The sequence below is a fragment of the Hippocampus zosterae genome, chromosome 17 (assembly GCF_025434085.1).
Source record: "Hippocampus zosterae strain Florida chromosome 17, ASM2543408v3, whole genome shotgun sequence".
Lineage (NCBI taxonomy): Eukaryota > Metazoa > Chordata > Actinopteri > Syngnathiformes > Syngnathidae > Hippocampus > Hippocampus zosterae.
In genome coordinates, this window is record NC_067467.1 from 17,554,291 (window position 1) to 17,570,282 (window position 15,992).

Genomic DNA, 15,992 nt, shown 5'->3' on the forward strand with positions numbered 1-15,992 from the left:
CTGCCCGCCGCACTCGCCGCCGGGCCGGCCCGCACCCCGCCATTAAGACTGAACGGGGATTATTATTTTTTTTAACTCGGCCTCCGGGCCGGGGCGGGCTTCGCCCCCGGTACCTCCAGCCGCTTCTATTTACGCGCGCCGCGTTCCAACATATTCACCCCGGCCAAGAGGCCTATTCCCCGGCCCGCACCCCGCCATTGAGACTGCATGGGAATTATTATTTTTTTATCTCTCAACCTGTCCAAGAGGCCTGCTGCCCGCCGCAATCGCCGCCGGGCCGGCCCGCACCCTGCTATTGAGACTGAACGGGAATTATTATTTTTTTATCTCTCAACCTGTCCAAGAGGCCTGCTGCCCGCCGCACTCGCCGCCGGGCCGGCCCGCACCCTGCCATTGAGACTGAACGGGGATTATTTATTTTTTTAACTTGGCCGCCGGCCCGGGGCGGGCATCGCCCCCGGTACCTCCAGCCGCTACTATTTCCGCGGGCCGTGTTCCAACACTATTCACCCCGGCCAAGAGGCCTATTCCCCGGCCCGCACCCCGCCATTGAGACTGCATGGGAATTATTATTTTTTTATCTCTCAACCTGTCCAAGAGGCCTGCTGGCCGCCGCAATCGCCGCCGGGCCGGCCCGCACCCTGCCATTGAGACTGAACGGGATTATTTATTTTTTTAACTTGGCCGCCGGGCCGGGGCGGGCATCGCCCCCGGTACCTCCAGCCGCTACTATTTCCGCGGGCCGTGTTCCAACACTATTCACCCCGGCCAAGAGGCCTATTCCCCGGCCCGCACCCCGCCATTGAGACTGCACGGGAATTATTATTTTTTTATCTCTCAACCTGTCCAAGAGGCCTGCTGCCCGCCGCACTCGCCGCCGGGCCGGCCCGCACCCCGCCATTGAGACTGAACGGGGATTATTATTTTTTTTAACTCTGCCTCCGGGCCGGGGCGGGCTACGCCCCCGGTACCTCCAGCCGCTTCTATTTACGCGCGCCGCGTTCCAACATATTCACCCCGGCCAAGAGGCCTATTCCCCGGCCCGCACCCCGCCATTGAGACTGCATGGGAATTATTATTTTTTTTATCTCTCAACCTGTCCAAGAGGCCTGCTGCCCGCCGCAATCGCCGCCGGGCCGGCCCGCACCCTGCCATTGAGACTGAACGGTAATTATTATTTTTTTATCTCTCAACCTGTCCAAGAGGCCTGCTGCCCGCCGCACTCGCCGCCGGGCCGGCCCGCACCCTGCCATTGAGACTGAACGGGGATTATTTATTTTTTTAACTTGGCCGCCGGGCCGGGGCGGGCATCGCCCCCGGTACCTCCAGCCGCTACTATTTCCGCGGGCCGTGTTCCAACACTATTCACCCCGGCCAAGAGGCCTATTCCCCGGCCCGCACCCCGCCATTGAGACTGCACGGGAATTATTATTTTTTTATCTCTCAACCTGTCCAAGAGGCCTGCTGCCCGCCGCACTCGCCGCCGGGCCGGCCCGCACCCCGCCATTGAGACTGAACGGGGATTATTATTTTTTTTAACTCTGCCTCCGGGCCGGGGCGGGCTACGCCCCCGGTACCTCCAGCCGCTTCTATTTACGCGCGCCGCGTTCCAACATATTCACCCCGGCCAAGAGGCCTATTCCCCGGCCCGCACCCCGCCATTGAGACTGCATGGGAATTATTATTTTTTTTATCTCTCAACCTGTCCAAGAGGCCTGCTGCCCGCCGCAATCGCCGCCGGGCCGGCCCGCACCCTGCCATTGAGACTGAACGGGAATTATTATTTTTTTATCTCTCAACCTGTCCAAGAGGCCTGCTGCCCGCCGCACTCGCCGCCGGGCCGGCCCGCACCCTGCCATTGAGACTGAACGGGGATTATTTATTTTTTTAACTTGGCCGCCGGGCCGGGGCGGGCATCGCCCCCGGTACCTCCAGCCGCTACTATTTCCGCGGGCCGTGTTCCAACACTATTCACCCCGGCCAAGAGGCCTATTCCCCGGCCCGCACCCCGCCATTGAGACTGCATGGGAATTATTATTTTTTTATCTCTCAACCTGTCCAAGAGGCCTGCTGCCGGCCGCAATCGCCGCCGGGCCGGCCCGCACCCTGCCATTGAGACTGAACGGGGATTATTTATTTTTTTAACTTGGCCGCCGGGCCGGGGCGGGCATCGCCCCCGGTACCTCCAGCCGCTACTATTTCCGCGGGCCGTGTTCCAACACTATTCACCCCGGCCAAGAGGCCTATTCCCCGGCCCGCACCCCGCCATTGAGACTGCACGGGAATTATTATTTTTTTATCTCTAAACCTGTCCAAGAGGCCTACTGCCCGCCGCAATCGCCGCCGGGCCGGCCCGCACCCTGCCATTGAGACTGAACGGGGATTATTTATTTTTTTAACTTGGCCGCCGGCCCGGGGCGGGCATCGCCCCCGGTACCTCCAGCCGCTACTATTTCCGCGGGCCGTGTTCCAACACTATTCACCCCGGCCAAGAGGCCTATTCCCCGGCCCGCACCCCGCCATTGAGACTGCATGGGAATTATTATTTTTTTATCTCTCAACCTGTCCAAGAGGCCTGCTGCCCGCCGCAATTGCCGCCGGGCCGGCCCGCACCCTGCCATTGAGACTGAACGGGAATTATTATTTTTTTATCTCTCAACCTGTCCAAGAGGCCTGCTGCCCGCCGCACTCGCCGCCGGGCCGGCCCGCACCCCGCCATTGAGACTGAACGGGGATTATTATTTTTTTTAACTCGGCCTCCGGGCCGGGGCGGGCTTCGCCCCCGGTACCTCCAGCCGCTTCTATTTACGCGCGCCGTTCCAACATATTCACCCCGGCCAAGAGGCCTCTTCCCCGGCCACACTCGTCCGCCGGGCCGGCCCGCACCCCGCCATTGAGACTGCACGGGAATTATTATTTTTTTATCTCTCAACCTGTCCAAGAGGCCTGCTGCCCGCCGCACTCGCCGCCGGGCCGGCCCGCACCCCGCCATTGAGACTGAACGGGGATTATTATTTTTTTTAACTCTGCCTCCGGGCCGGGGCGGGCTTCGCCCCCGGTACCTCCAGCCGCTTCTATTTACGCGCGCCGCGTTCCAACATATTCACCCCGGCCAAGAGGCCTCTTCCCCGGCCACACTCGTCCGCCGGGCCGGCCCGCACCCCGCCATTGAGACTGCACGGGAATTATTATTTTTATATCTCTCAACCTGTCCAAGAGGCCTGCTGCCCGCCGCAATCGCCGCCGGGCCAGCCCGCACCCTGCCATTGAGACTGAACGGGGATTATTTATTTTTTTAACTTGGCCGCCGGGCCGGGGCGGGCATCGCCCCCGGTACCTCCAGCCGCTACTATTTCCGCGGGCTGTGTTCCAACACTATTCACCCCGGCCAAGAGGCCTATTCCCCGGCCCGCACCCCGCCATTGAGACTGCATGGGAATTATTATTTTTTTATCTCTCAACCTGTCCAAGAGGCCTGCTGCCCGCCGCAATCGCCGCCGGGCCGGCCCGCACCCTGCCATTGAGACTGAACGGGGATTATTTATTTTTTTAACTTGGCCGCCGGGCCGGGGCGGGCATCGCCCCCGGTACCTCCAGCCGCTACTATTTCCGCGGGCTGTGTTCCAACACTATTCACCCCGGCCAAGAGGCCTATTCCCCGGCCCGCACCCCGCCATTGAGACTGCATGGGAATTATTATTTTTTTATCTCTCAACCTGTCCAAGAGGCCTGCTGCCCGCCGCAATCGCCGCCGGGCCGGCCCGCACCCTGCCATTGAGACTGAACGGGGATTATTTATTTTTTTAACTTGGCCGCCGGCCCGGGGCGGGCATCGCCCCCGGTACCTCCAGCCGCTACTATTTCCGCGGGCTGTGTTCCAACACTATTCACCCCGGCCAAGAGGCCTATTCCCCGGCCCGCACCCCGCCATTGAGACTGCATGGGAATTATTATTTTTTTATCTCTCAACCTGTCCAAGAGGCCTGCTGCCCGCCGCAATCGCCGCCGGGCCGGCCCGCACCCTGCCATTGAGACTGAACGGGGATTATTTATTTTTTTAACTTGGCCGCCGGGCCGGGGCGGGCATCGCCCCCGGTACCTCCAGCCGCTACTATTTCCGCGGGCCGTGTTCCAACACTATTCACCCCGGCCAAGAGGCCTATTCCCCGGCCCGCACCCCGCCATTGAGACTGCACGGGAATTATTATTTTTTTATCTCTCAACCTGTCCAAGAGGCCTGCTGCCCGCCGCACTCGCCGCCGGGCCGGCCCGCACCCTGCCATTGAGACTGAACGGGGATTATTTATTTTTTTAACTTGGCCGCCGGCCCGGGGCGGGCATCGCCCCCGGTACCTCCAGCCGCTACTATTTCCGCGGGCCGTGTTCCAACACTATTCACCCCGGCCAAGAGGCCTATTCCCCGGCCCGCACCCCGCCATTGAGACTGCACGGGAATTATTATTTTTTTATCTCTCAACCTGTCCAAGAGGCCTGCTGCCCGCCGCACTCGCCGCCGGGCCGGCCCGCACCCCGCCATTGAGACTGAACGGGGATTATTATTTTTTTTAACTCGGCCTCCGGGCCGGGGCGGGCTTCGCCCCCGGTACCTCCAGCCGCTTCTATTAACGCGTACCTCCAGCCGCTTCTATTTACGCGCGCCGCGTTCCAACATATTCACCCCGGCCAAGAGGCCTATTCCCCGGCCCGCACCCCGCCATTGAGACTGCATGGGAATTATTATTTTTTTATCTCTCAACCTGTCCAAGAGGCCTGCTGCCCGCCGCAATCGCCGCCGGGCCGGCCCGCACCCTGCCATTGAGACTGAACGGGAATTATTATTTTTTTATCTCTCAACCTGTCCAAGAGGCCTGCTGCCCGCCGCACTCGCCGCCGGGCCGGCCCGCACCCTGCCATTGAGACTGAACGGGGATTATTAATTTTTTTAACTTGGCCGCCGGCCCGGGGCGGGCATCGCCCCCGGTACCTCCAGCCGCTACTATTTCCGCGGCCCGTGTTCCAACACTATTCACCCCGGCCAAGAGGCCTATTCCCCGGCCCGCACCCCGCCATTGAGACTGCACGGGAATTATTATTTTTTTATCTCTCAACCTGTCCAAGAGGCCTGCTGCCCGCCGCACTCGCCGCCGGGCCGGCCCGCACCCCGCCATTGAGACTGAACGGGGATTATTATTTTTTTTAACTCGGCCTCCGGGCCGGGGCGGGCTTCGCCCCCGGTACCTCCAGCCGCTTCTATTTACGCGCGCCGCGTTCCAACATATTCACCCCGGCCAAGAGGCCTATTCCCCGGCCCGCACCCCGCCATTGAGACTGCATGGGAATTATTATTTTTTTATCTCTCAACCTGTCCAAGAGGCCTGCTGCCCGCCGCAATCGCCGCCGGGCCGGCCCGCACCCTGCCATTGAGACTGAACGGGAATTATTATTTTTTTATCTCTCAACCTGTCCAAGAGGCCTGCTGCCCGCCGCACTCGCCGCCGGGCCGGCGCACCCTGCCATTGAGACTGAACGGGGATTATTTATTTTTTTAACTTGGCCGCCGGCCCGGGGCGGGCATCGCCCCCGGTACCTCCAGCCGCTACTATTTCCGCGGGCCGTGTTCCAACACTATTCACCCCGGCCAAGAGGCCTATTCCCCGGCCCGCACCCCGCCATTGAGACTGCACGGGAATTATTATTTTTTTATCTCTCAACCTGTCCAAGAGGCCTGCTGCCCGCCGCAATCGCCGCCGGGCCGGCCCGCACCCTGCCATTGAGACTGAACGGGGATTATTTATTTTTTTAACTTGGCCGCCGGGCCGGGGCGGGCATCGCCCCCGGTACCTCCAGCCGCTACTATTTCCGCGGGCCGTGTTCCAACACTATTCACCCCGGCCAAGAGGCCTATTCCCCGGCCCGCACCCCGCCATTGAGACTGCACGGGAATTATTATTTTTTTATCTCTCAACCTGTCCAAGAGGCCTGCTGCCCGCCGCACTCGCCGCCGGGCCGGCCCGCACCCCGCCATTGAGACTGGAACGGGGATTATTATTTTTTTTAACTCGGCCTCCGGGCCGGGGCGGGCTTCGCCCCCGGTACCTCCAGCCGCTTCTATTTACGCGCGCCGCGTTCCAACATATTCACCCCGGCCAAGAGGCCTATTCCCCGGCCCGCACCCCGCCATTGAGACTGCATGGGAATTATTATTTTTTTATCTCTCAACCTGTCCAAGAGGCCTGCTGCCCGCCGCAATCGCCGCCGGGCCGGCCCGCACCCTGCCATTGAGACTGAACGGGAATTATTATTTTTTTATCTCTCAACCTGTCCAAGAGGCCTGATGCCCGCCGCACTCGCCGCCGGGCCGGCCCGCACCCTGCCATTGAGACTGAACGGGGGATTATTTATTTTTTTAACTTGGCCGCCGGGCCGGGGCGGGCATCGCCCCCGGTACCTCCAGCCGCTACTATTTCCGCGGGCCGTGTTCCAACACTATTCACCCCGGCCAAGAGGCCTATTCCCCGGCCCGCACCCCGCCATTGAGACTGCATGGGAATTATTATTTTTTTATCTCTCAACCTGTCCAAGAGGCCTGCTGGCCGCCGCAATCGCCGCCGGGCCGGCCCGCACCCTGCCATTGAGACTGAACGGGGATTATTTATTTTTTTAATTTGGCCGCCGGGCCGGGGCGGGCATCGCCCCCGGTACCTCCAGCCGCTACTATTTCCGCGGGCCGTGTTCCAACACTATTCACCCCGGCCAAGAGGCCTATTCCCCGGCCCGCACCCCGCCATTGAGACTGTACGGGAATTATTATTTTTTTATCTCTCAACCTGTCCAAGAGGCCTGCTGCCCGCCGCACTCGCCGCCGGGCCGGCCCGCACCCCGCCATTGAGACTGAACGGGGATTATTATTTTTTTTAACTCGGCCTCCGGGCCGGGGCGGGCTTCGCCCCCGGTACCTCCAGCCGCTTCTATTTACGCGCGCTGCGTTCCAACATATTCACCCCGGCCAAGAGGCCTATTCCCCGGCCCGCACTCCGCCATTGAGACTGCATGGGAATTATTATTTTTTTATCTCTCAACCTGTCCAAGAGGCCTGCTGCCCGCCGCACTCGCCGCCGGGCCGGCCCGCACCCCGCCATTAAGACTGAACGGGGATTATTATTTTTTTTAACTCGGCCTCCGGTCCGGGGCGGGCTTCGCCCCCGGTACCTCCAGCCGCTTCTATTTACGCGCGCCGCGTTCCAACATATTCACCCCGGCCAAGAGGCCTATTCCCCGGCCCGCACCCCGCCATTGAGACTGCATGGGAATTATTATTTTTTTATCTCTCAACCTGTCCAAGAGGCCTGCTGCCCGCCGCAATCGCCGCCGGGCCGGCCCGCACCCTGCTATTGAGACTGAACGGGAATTATTATTTTTTTATCTCTCAACCTGTCCAAGAGGCCTGCTGCCCGCCGCACTCGCCGCCGGGCCGGCCCGCACCCTGCCATTGAGACTGAACGGGGATTATTTATTTTTTTAACTTGGCCGCCGGCCCGGGGCGGGCATCGCCCCCGGTACCTCCAGCCGCTACTATTTCCGCGGGCCGTGTTCCAACACTATTCACCCCGGCCAAGAGGCCTATTCCCCGGCCCGCACCCCGCCATTGAGACTGCATGGGAATTATTATTTTTTTATCTCTCAACCTGTCCAAGAGGCCTGCTGGCCGCCGCAATCGCCGCCGGGCCGGCCCGCACCCTGCCATTGAGACTGAACGGTATTATTTATTTTTTTAACTTGGCCGCCGGGCCGGGGCGGGCATCGCCCCCGGTACCTCCAGCCGCTACTATTTCCGCGGGCCGTGTTCCAACACTATTCACCCCGGCCAAGAGGCCTATTCCCCGGCCCGCACCCCGCCATTGAGACTGCACGGGAATTATTATTTTTTTATCTCTCAACCTGTCCAAGAGGCCTGCTGCCCGCCGCACTCGCCGCCGGGCCGGCCCGCACCCCGCCATTGAGACTGAACGGGGATTATTATTTTTTTTAACTCTGCCTCCGGGCCGGGGCGGGCTACGCCCCCGGTACCTCCAGCTGCTTCTATTTACGCGCGCCGCGTTCCAACATATTCACCCCGGCCAAGAGGCCTATTCCCCGGCCCGCACCCCGCCATTGAGACTGCATGGGAATTATTATTTTTTTATCTCTCAACCTGTCCAAGAGGCCTGCTGCCCGCCGCAATCGCCGCCGGGCCGGCCCGCACCCTGCCATTGAGACTGAACGGGAATTATTATTTTTTTATCTCTCAACCTGTCCAAGAGGCCTGCTGCCCGCCGCACTCGCCGCCGGGCCGGCCCGCACCCCGCCATTGAGACTGAACGGGGATTATTATTTTTTTTAACTCGGCCTCCGGGCCGGGGCGGGCTTCGCCCCCGGTACCTCCAGCCGCTTCTATTTACGCGCGCCGTTCCAACATATTCACCCCGGCCAAGAGGCCTCTTCCCCGGCCACACTCGTCCGCCGGGCCGGCCCGCACCCCGCCATTGAGACTGCACGGGAATTATTATTTTTTTATCTCTCAACCTGTCCAAGAGGCCTGCTGCCCGCCGCACTCGCCGCCGGGCCGGCCCGCACCCCGCCATTGAGACTGAACGGGGATTATTATTTTTTTTAACTCTGCCTCCGGGCCGGGGCGGGCTTCGCCCCCGGTACCTCCAGCCGCTTCTATTTACGCGCGCCGCGTTCCAACATATTCACCCCGGCCAAGAGGCCTCTTCCCCGGCCACACTCGTCCGCCGGGCCGGCCCGCACCCCGCCATTGAGACTGCACGGGAATTATTATTTTTATATCTCTCAACCTGTCCAAGAGGCCTGCTGCCCGCCGCAATCGCCGCCGGGCCAGCCCGCACCCTGCCATTGAGACTGAACGGGGATTATTTATTTTTTTAACTTGGCCGCCGGGCCGGGGCGGGCATCGCCCCCGGTACCTCCAGCCGCTACTATTTCCGCGGGCTGTGTTCCAACACTATTCACCCCGGCCAAGAGGCCTATTCCCCGGCCCGCACCCCGCCATTGAGACTGCATGGGAATTATTATTTTTTTATCTCTCAACCTGTCCAAGAGGCCTGCTGCCCGCCGCAATCGCCGCCGGGCCGGCCCGCACCCTGCCATTGAGACTGAACGGGGATTATTTATTTTTTTAACTTGGCCGCCGGGCCGGGGCGGGCATCGCCCCCGGTACCTCCAGCCGCTACTATTTCCGCGGGCTGTGTTCCAACACTATTCACCCCGGCCAAGAGGCCTATTCCCCGGCCCGCACCCCGCCATTGAGACTGCATGGGAATTATTATTTTTTTATCTCTCAACCTGTCCAAGAGGCCTGCTGCCCGCCGCAATCGCCGCCGGGCCGGCCCGCACCCTGCCATTGAGACTGAACGGGGATTATTTATTTTTTTAACTTGGCCGCCGGCCCGGGGCGGGCATCGCCCCCGGTACCTCCAGCCGCTACTATTTCCGCGGGCTGTGTTCCAACACTATTCACCCCGGCCAAGAGGCCTATTCCCCGGCCCGCACCCCGCCATTGAGACTGCATGGGAATTATTATTTTTTTATCTCTCAACCTGTCCAAGAGGCCTGCTGCCCGCCGCAATCGCCGCCGGGCCGGCCCGCACCCTGCCATTGAGACTGAACGGGGATTATTTATTTTTTTAACTTGGCCGCCGGGCCGGGGCGGGCATCGCCCCCGGTACCTCCAGCCGCTACTATTTCCGCGGGCCGTGTTCCAACACTATTCACCCCGGCCAAGAGGCCTATTCCCCGGCCCGCACCCCGCCATTGAGACTGCACGGGAATTATTATTTTTTTATCTCTCAACCTGTCCAAGAGGCCTGCTGCCCGCCGCACTCGCCGCCGGGCCGGCCCGCACCCTGCCATTGAGACTGAACGGGGATTATTTATTTTTTTAACTTGGCCGCCGGCCCGGGGCGGGCATCGCCCCCGGTACCTCCAGCCGCTACTATTTCCGCGGGCCGTGTTCCAACACTATTCACCCCGGCCAAGAGGCCTATTCCCCGGCCCGCACCCCGCCATTGAGACTGCACGGGAATTATTATTTTTTTATCTCTCAACCTGTCCAAGAGGCCTGCTGCCCGCCGCACTCGCCGCCGGGCCGGCCCGCACCCCGCCATTGAGACTGAACGGGGATTATTATTTTTTTTAACTCGGCCTCCGGGCCGGGGCGGGCTTCGCCCCCGGTACCTCCAGCCGCTTCTATTAACGCGTACCTCCAGCCGCTTCTATTTACGCGCGCCGCGTTCCAACATATTCACCCCGGCCAAGAGGCCTATTCCCCGGCCCGCACCCCGCCATTGAGACTGCATGGGAATTATTATTTTTTTATCTCTCAACCTGTCCAAGAGGCCTGCTGCCCGCCGCAATCGCCGCCGGGCCGGCCCGCACCCTGCCATTGAGACTGAACGGGAATTATTATTTTTTTATCTCTCAACCTGTCCAAGAGGCCTGCTGCCCGCCGCACTCGCCGCCGGGCCGGCCCGCACCCTGCCATTGAGACTGAACGGGGATTATTAATTTTTTTAACTTGGCCGCCGGCCCGGGGCGGGCATCGCCCCCGGTACCTCCAGCCGCTACTATTTCCGCGGCCCGTGTTCCAACACTATTCACCCCGGCCAAGAGGCCTATTCCCCGGCCCGCACCCCGCCATTGAGACTGCACGGGAATTATTATTTTTTTATCTCTCAACCTGTCCAAGAGGCCTGCTGCCCGCCGCACTCGCCGCCGGGCCGGCCCGCACCCCGCCATTGAGACTGAACGGGGATTATTATTTTTTTTAACTCGGCCTCCGGGCCGGGGCGGGCTTCGCCCCCGGTACCTCCAGCCGCTTCTATTTACGCGCGCCGCGTTCCAACATATTCACCCCGGCCAAGAGGCCTATTCCCCGGCCCAGACCCCGCCATTGAGACTGCATGGGAATTATTATTTTTTTATCTCTCAACCTGTCCAAGAGGCCTGCTGCCCGCCGCAATCGCCGCCGGGCCGGCCCGCACCCTGCCATTGAGACTGAACGGGAATTATTATTTTTTTATCTCTCAACCTGTCCAAGAGGCCTGCTGCCCGCCGCACTCGCCGCCGGGCCGGCGCACCCTGCCATTGAGACTGAACGGGGATTATTTATTTTTTTAACTTGGCCGCCGGCCCGGGGCGGGCATCGCCCCCGGTACCTCCAGCCGCTACTATTTCCGCGGGCCGTGTTCCAACACTATTCACCCCGGCCAAGAGGCCTATTCCCCGGCCCGCACCCCGCCATTGAGACTGCACGGGAATTATTATTTTTTTATCTCTCAACCTGTCCAAGAGGCCTGCTGCCCGCCGCAATCGCCGCCGGGCCGGCCCGCACCCTGCCATTGAGACTGAACGGGGATTATTTATTTTTTTAACTTGGCCGCCGGGCCGGGGCGGGCATCGCCCCCGGTACCTCCAGCCGCTACTATTTCCGCGGGCCGTGTTCCAACACTATTCACCCCGGCCAAGAGGCCTATTCCCCGGCCCGCACCCCGCCATTGAGACTGCACGGGAATTATTATTTTTTTATCTCTCAACCTGTCCAAGAGGCCTGCTGCCCGCCGCACTCGCCGCCGGGCCGGCCCGCACCCCGCCATTGAGACTGGAACGGGGATTATTATTTTTTTTAACTCGGCCTCCGGGCCGGGGCGGGCTTCGCCCCCGGTACCTCCAGCCGCTTCTATTTACGCGCGCCGCGTTCCAACATATTCACCCCGGCCAAGAGGCCTATTCCCCGGCCCGCACCCCGCCATTGAGACTGCATGGGAATTATTATTTTTTTATCTCTCAACCTGTCCAAGAGGCCTGCTGCCCGCCGCAATCGCCGCCGGGCCGGCCCGCACCCTGCCATTGAGACTGAACGGGAATTATTATTTTTTTATCTCTCAACCTGTCCAAGAGGCCTGATGCCCGCCGCACTCGCCGCCGGGCCGGCCCGCACCCTGCCATTGAGACTGAACGGGGGATTATTTATTTTTTTAACTTGGCCGCCGGGCCGGGGCGGGCATCGCCCCCGGTACCTCCAGCCGCTACTATTTCCGCGGGCCGTGTTCCAACACTATTCACCCCGGCCAAGAGGCCTATTCCCCGGCCCGCACCCCGCCATTGAGACTGCATGGGAATTATTATTTTTTTATCTCTCAACCTGTCCAAGAGGCCTGCTGGCCGCCGCAATCGCCGCCGGGCCGGCCCGCACCCTGCCATTGAGACTGAACGGGGATTATTTATTTTTTTAACTTGGCCGCCGGGCCGGGGCGGGCATCGCCCCCGGTACCTCCAGCCGCTACTATTTCCGCGGGCCGTGTTCCAACACTATTCACCCCGGCCAAGAGGCCTATTCCCCGGCCCGCACCCCGCCATTGAGACTGTACGGGAATTATTATTTTTTTATCTCTCAACCTGTCCAAGAGGCCTGCTGCCCGCCGCACTCGCCGCCGGGCCGGCCCGCACCCCGCCATTGAGACTGAACGGGGATTATTATTTTTTTTAACTCGGCCTCCGGGCCGGGGCGGGCTTCGCCCCCGGTACCTCCAGCCGCTTCTATTTACGCGCGCTGCGTTCCAACATATTCACCCCGGCCAAGAGGCCTATTCCCCGGCCCGCACTCCGCCATTGAGACTGCATGGGAATTATTATTTTTTTATCTCTCAACCTGTCCAAGAGGCCTGCTGCCCGCCGCACTCGCCGCCGGGCCGGCCCGCACCCCGCCATTAAGACTGAACGGGGATTATTATTTTTTTTAACTCGGCCTCCGGTCCGGGGCGGGCTTCGCCCCCGGTACCTCCAGCCGCTTCTATTTACGCGCGCCGCGTTCCAACATATTCACCCCGGCCAAGAGGCCTATTCCCCGGCCCGCACCCCGCCATTGAGACTGCATGGGAATTATTATTTTTTTATCTCTCAACCTGTCCAAGAGGCCTGCTGCCCGCCGCAATCGCCGCCGGGCCGGCCCGCACCCTGCTATTGAGACTGAACGGGAATTATTATTTTTTTATCTCTCAACCTGTCCAAGAGGCCTGCTGCCCGCCGCACTCGCCGCCGGGCCGGCCCGCACCCTGCCATTGAGACTGAACGGGGATTATTTATTTTTTTAACTTGGCCGCCGGCCCGGGGCGTGCATCGCCCCCGGTACCTCCAGCCGCTACTATTTCCGCGGGCCGTGTTCCAACACTATTCACCCCGGCCAAGAGGCCTATTCCCCGGCCCGCACCCCGCCATTGAGACTGCATGGGAATTATTATTTTTTTATCTCTCAACCTGTCCAAGAGGCCTGCTGGCCGCCGCAATCGCCGCCGGGCCGGCCCGCACCCTGCCATTGAGACTGAACGGTATTATTTATTTTTTTAACTTGGCCGCCGGGCCGGGGCGGGCATCGCCCCCGGTACCTCCAGCCGCTACTATTTCCGCGGGCCGTGTTCCAACACTATTCACCCCGGCCAAGAGGCCTATTCCCCGGCCCGCACCCCGCCATTGAGACTGCACGGGAATTATTATTTTTTTATCTCTCAACCTGTCCAAGAGGCCTGCTGCCCGCCGCACTCGCCGCCGGGCCGGCCCGCACCCCGCCATTGAGACTGAACGGGGATTATTATTTTTTTTAACTCTGCCTCCGGGCCGGGGCGGGCTACGCCCCCGGTACCTCCAGCCGCTTCTATTTACGCGCGCCGCGTTCCAACATATTCACCCCGGCCAAGAGGCCTATTCCCCGGCCCGCACCCCGCCATTGAGACTGCATGGGAATTATTATTTTTTTTATCTCTCAACCTGTCCAAGAGGCCTGCTGCCCGCCGCAATCGCCGCCGGGCCGGCCCGCACCCTGCCATTGAGACTGAACGGTAATTATTATTTTTTTATCTCTCAACCTGTCCAAGAGGCCTGCTGCCCGCCGCACTCGCCGCCGGGCCGGCCCGCACCCTGCCATTGAGACTGAACGGGGATTATTTATTTTTTTAACTTGGCCGCCGGGCCGGGGCGGGCATCGCCCCCGGTACCTCCAGCCGCTACTATTTCCGCGGGCCGTGTTCCAACACTATTCACCCCGGCCAAGAGGCCTATTCCCCGGCCCGCACCCCGCCATTGAGACTGCACGGGAATTATTATTTTTTTATCTCTCAACCTGTCCAAGAGGCCTGCTGCCCGCCGCACTCGCCGCCGGGCCGGCCCGCACCCCGCCATTGAGACTGAACGGGGATTATTATTTTTTTTAACTCTGCCTCCGGGCCGGGGCGGGCTACGCCCCCGGTACCTCCAGCCGCTTCTATTTACGCGCGCCGCGTTCCAACATATTCACCCCGGCCAAGAGGCCTATTCCCCGGCCCGCACCCCGCCATTGAGACTGCATGGGAATTATTATTTTTTTTATCTCTCAACCTGTCCAAGAGGCCTGCTGCCCGCCGCAATCGCCGCCGGGCCGGCCCGCACCCTGCCATTGAGACTGAACGGGAATTATTATTTTTTTATCTCTCAACCTGTCCAAGAGGCCTGCTGCCCGCCGCACTCGCCGCCGGGCCGGCCCGCACCCTGCCATTGAGACTGAACGGGGATTATTTATTTTTTTAACTTGGCCGCCGGGCCGGGGCGGGCATCGCCCCCGGTACCTCCAGCCGCTACTATTTCCGCGGGCCGTGTTCCAACACTATTCACCCCGGCCAAGAGGCCTATTCCCCGGCCCGCACCCCGCCATTGAGACTGCATGGGAATTATTATTTTTTTATCTCTCAACCTGTCCAAGAGGCCTGCTGCCGGCCGCAATCGCCGCCGGGCCGGCCCGCACCCTGCCATTGAGACTGAACGGGGATTATTTATTTTTTTAACTTGGCCGCCGGGCCGGGGCGGGCATCGCCCCCGGTACCTCCAGCCGCTACTATTTCCGTGGGCCGTGTTCCAACACTATTCACCCCGGCCAAGAGGCCTATTCCCCGGCCCGCACCCCGCCATTGAGACTGCACGGGAATTATTATTTTTTTATCTCTAAACCTGTCCAAGAGGCCTACTGCCCGCCGCAATCGCCGCCGGGCCGGCCCGCACCCTGCCATTGAGACTGAACGGGGATTATTTATTTTTTTAACTTGGCCGCCGGCCCGGGGCGGGCATCGCCCCCGGTACCTCCAGCCGCTACTATTTCCGCGGGCCGTGTTCCAACACTATTCACCCCGGCCAAGAGGCCTATTCCCCGGCCCGCACCCCGCCATTGAGACTGCATGGGAATTATTATTTTTTTATCTCTCAACCTGTCCAAGAGGCCTGCTGCCCGCCGCAATTGCCGCCGGGCCGGCCCGCACCCTGCCATTGAGACTGAACGGGAATTATTATTTTTTTATCTCTCAACCTGTCCAAGAGGCCTGCTGCCCGCCGCACTCGCCGCCGGGCCGGCCCGCACCCCGCCATTGAGACTGAACGGGGATTATTATTTTTTTTAACTCTGCCTCCGGGCCGGGGCGGGCTTCGCCCCCGGTACCTCCAGCCGCTTCTATTTACGCGCGCCGCGTTCCAACATATTCACCCCGGCCAAGAGGCCTCTTCCCCGGCCACACTCGTCCGCCGGGCCGGCCCGCACCCCGCCATTGAGACTGCACGGGAATTATTATTTTTATATCTCTCAACCTGTCCAAGAGGCCTGCTGCCCGCCGCAATCGCCGCCGGGCCGGCCCGCACCCTGCCATTGAGACTGAACGGGGATTATTTATTTTTTTAACTTGGCCGCCGGGCCGGGGCGGGCATCGCCCCCGGTACCTCCAGCCGCTACTATTTCCGCGGGCTGTGTTCCAACACTATTCACCCCGGCCAAGAGGCCTATTCCCCGGCCCGCACCCCGCCATTGAGACTGCATGGGAATTATTATTTTTTTATCTCTCAACCTGTCCAAGAGGCCTGCTGCCCGCCGCACTCGCCGCCGGGCCGGCCCGCACCCCGCCATTGAGACTGAACGGGGATTA